This window comes from Henckelia pumila, chromosome 2 (genome assembly GCF_033568475.1).
Source record: "Henckelia pumila isolate YLH828 chromosome 2, ASM3356847v2, whole genome shotgun sequence".
In the NCBI taxonomy this organism is placed as follows: Eukaryota; Viridiplantae; Streptophyta; class Magnoliopsida; order Lamiales; family Gesneriaceae; genus Henckelia; species Henckelia pumila.
In genome coordinates, this window is record NC_133121.1 from 98,717,135 (window position 1) to 98,721,190 (window position 4,056).

Below are 4,056 nucleotides of genomic sequence, written 5' to 3' on the forward strand. Positions count from 1 at the left end.
ATTTGATCCCCGCGGGGATGGGTATGGGGAATACCCGATAAGAATTAATGGGGATTGGGGCGGGTATGGGGATCGGATTTGAATTCGGGGATGGGGATGGAGAAGGCATCCCCGTCCCCGAACCGCCCCATTGCCATCCCTAATCAAAATCCTATATAGGAAAAATTAATAGCCTAAAAAGTTATTTCTCCTACACTCAAACTAGTCCTTTTATTATTACTTCATTCCATTTTGGGATTGTTTGCAAGCACTTCTACTTTTAAAGAAGTGATTCTAATACTAACTTTTTATTAATCATTTTTGTAGAAACAGAATCAACATCCCAACAATTTTTTTATTTCAATTAAATTAAAAAAAAAAAACCAATGAAAATAGCCAATAGTTGTAAGACACAATACTAATTTTTTTAAAAAAATTGAAATCCAATAATCACTTTTGTGTTATTGAAACACTCTTTATTATTCGTTATTGGACGGAATTTCCATTTGTGAAACAATAACACACACATATATCTTACTATTTAATAAAGTCTCAACCTCTTATTGTTACTGATTTGGTAATTTATGTGTGTAGACTAAAATACTCTTTAATTTTATTTATTAATAAAAATAATTGAATAACAATATTGTAATTTACATGACTCATTTTAAATTCAGTTTCTCTACTCAAGCCCATGTTCTCTCCACTTTTCTCACTATCCTTTATTTTTTATAGATTATATTTCACACATGTTGTGTGTGCGTGTGTAGCTAGTATAACTTTATTTTCCAAGCAATATTACATAGTTATATTATCTTTACTATATTATAAAAGATTAGAGGCTTATAAAAATCACCCAAGTGAGGACACCATTTTTTATACCATTTTTACCCCGACCCTCATTCACGTTTGCTTCTGATTTCTTATTTCTCATGATCCACCCACTCACCACTCCACTCTTATTCTCCCAACTCTATTGATGCTTCTTCGGTTCCACTCTCCCACCACTATTGAGGTTTCTTCGACTCCAGATTTACGCTTCCTCCCCAAATTTGGCTTCTTTGCGTCCACTATCCCAACGCTATTGAGGTTTCTTCGACTTTAGATTTACGCTTCCTCTCCCAAATTCTGCTCTCTAACGCTACGAATCAATCGATGGTACTTTTCTCTTATAATCCCAGATTTAGTAAAGATTTATTTTTGGAATTCTTTGTTCTTGGTTCTCATTAATGGTTTTCTAATGTGTCCTCTTCCATCCGTCACAACCACAGCGCACCGCCGCCCAATGTCCAGAATAAAAAAATACAAGCGTTGTGCTGGCCGATGCAGATGAACAAAAGCCCCTGGTACTTTGACAGTTGCTAATTTTTATTAAGATTTGAAATTTCTGCTTTTGCACTGATTTCATTAATTAAAATTCGTTAATTTTTTAATATGTGCCGCCAGAAAAATTTTATTCTTTCTCAATTGTATTGCTGAATTTCATCTTACTTTAACATTATTTTTACCAATAAACCATTTACTGTTTAATTATACTTCTTTCCCTAAAAAAATTAAATTTGTATTCAATATTTGTATTTGGAATAGATTTCTTCCGATCGCAATGTATTCATGTTTCTATTCCATGTTAGGAATAAATTCAATTTTTAGTGAAATTTAATTTAATACAAAGATTTTTAAAAAAGCGTAGCAAAATTGCTACAGTTTTTCAAAAACCGTAGTAATGTCTTGTATGGTAAAATCGTTGCAAAACCGTCGTAAAATGCGACAGTTTCTAGAAAACTGTAGCAATGTGTTCCCGACGAACTATTAAGCGATGCCTTCGAAAATCGTTGGAAAAAGCGTCGTAAGTCCACATTTGCGACACAATTTGCTACAAAAAATCGTAGCAATTTTTTTTTTGTAGTGATTAGTGTTTTCCTTTGATCGGAGACCATATTGTTTATCAGAAATTACTTATGTGATCGACATGGATATTTTCATAGATTTTGGAATGAAACTTTGTGATTTTTTTAGAATATTATGTGGCCTTTCAAAAATACATGTCGCCATCTGTGATCACAACAGAAGAAATTTCTCGCTAACAGGATGGTCTCTAATAAATAAAATAAAAAAAAAACAAGTTTCAAGATTGAAAACGAAAATTCATTATTAACATATCAAAATAAAAAAATGTAAATTACAGGATCCATAATTCAGGAATATTAATTTACCTTCATTGTGTGTACTTGACCTCTTACACATAACGATAACTTAGAATATTACAGTCTTTTGAATTTACCTTTTGAATATTACAGTTTGTAGATCATATCACATTCCAAAGCCAATGACATCCAACTTCCACACAAAGAATTATACAAGATGTAAATATATTGAATTTGTAGATCTTTGTTTCACAAGAAGTGAATATGTAAAACCAGCATATAATGTTAGCAACAAAAAGAAAAACCAGCATATAATGTTGTTATAGATAGAAACTATACCAAAATTTTTGGTTTATATGACATTTTCAACTATGTACGAGGGAAAGGGTAAATTAAGTAGAAAATATTAAATCTATTATTTCTTTGCATTGTATATATATTTTTTTCAAAAATCGGTTATATGCAATAATATATATATATATATATATATATATATATGTGTGTGTGTGAAAGAACATGTCGTGCCTTTTAAATTATTTCCTAATTGCATTCAATTTTTAATTCTAGAGTTTTGTCTTTTTTAGACAATTTTGAAATTTGGTGATATTTATTATTACTTCATGGAATTATTTGATTTCTGATTATACATTGTTTCCATGCTTTGTAGGATCTTATTTATGGAAATATATTGAAGATCTATAAAATGTAGTGCATGGACCGATCAGAACAGACGAGAGACAAGAGAGTGGAACATTAAGAGCAAAATACATAAATAATTCACTACGAAAATTCTGGAGCTTGGAAGATCGATTGTTGAAGAATTTCTGGAGTGTTCGTCGCTGTTACACTGTGTTTTCGAGAAGTGTTGGAAACACTGAAGAACACACGAGTGAAGTGTTGTTCTGAAAGTGGATCCTTGGTTTTTGTTTTTCGGCTTAAAACTTCCTATTGGTTTATTATTCTAGTTCTTACTAGTTTTTAGGAAGTCATTTATTTTCTCAATCTGTTGAGAAAATTAGATTTTTAATAAACAATCACTAGTTGGGTTTTGTAAATTGATTTGATTTTCTAGTGATTATTTCGCCATGAGGCATCGCACAAGTATTTAATACTTGTGCATAAATATCTTCGTGTTATTTACCGTTATTTATTTATTCCGCTGCATAGTGTTTTCTTGAAGTGTTGACAACACTGAAAGATAACACAATCTCTTCAAGTCAAAAAGTTATTTCTGGTATTTCTGTGATTTCAGACTGTCCAAACCTAACAAGTGGCGTCAGAGACATTTACTTGACGATACTAAGTGTGATTCTGTTTTTGTGTTTGACAGGACATCACAATGGAGATACCTTATTCAGGAACTGCTCAACGTCCTCCAATCTTGGATGGATCCAAATACGCTATCTGGAAAGTCAGGATGCGTGTCTACATCAATTCGATTGATGAAAAGGTCTGGCAACGTGTGCTACAAGGCTGGAATCCACCAAGGAGAACTGATGGAGAAGGAGATTTTCTCCTCAAACCAGAAACAGACTGGAATGCCGATGAAACTGCTTCTTCGAATATGAACAACAAAGCCCTTAATGCTATATTTACTTCTCTTGATTCTAATATGTTTTCACTGTTCACTAACTGAAATGAAAGACACAGTCAAATGTTCTGGATGTTTGGAGATTTCAATACTAGCTCCTACGTCACCATTTCTTCCTCCTCGAAAGGATAGTACTAGAAGACTTTGAATTTTACAACACTTTGCAAAAGTATCCCACTCAATGACTAGAACTTATACACAATCGCCTATCTCAAAACTCCTAGTAACAACGACAACAAATATAGTTCTCGATTGAATTCAATACAAAGAGATTACAACTCGATTACAAGTGCACAAATTGATCCTTTAATGATCAGATAAAGTCTGCAAGTGTGTGCTTCG

General features: G+C 32.4%; 1 long non-coding RNA gene across 1 annotated transcript; it reads left to right on the forward strand.

Annotated features, from left to right (window-relative positions):
* The first annotated feature begins 937 nt into the window (after window positions 1–937).
* Window positions 938–3,329, forward strand: LOC140877077 (uncharacterized). The gene is made up of 3 exons (XR_012149228.1): window positions 938–1,137; window positions 1,251–1,325; window positions 2,791–3,329. It is a non-coding gene; the product is annotated as an uncharacterized lncRNA (long non-coding RNA).
* The last annotated feature ends 727 nt before the right edge of the window (window positions 3,330–4,056 follow it).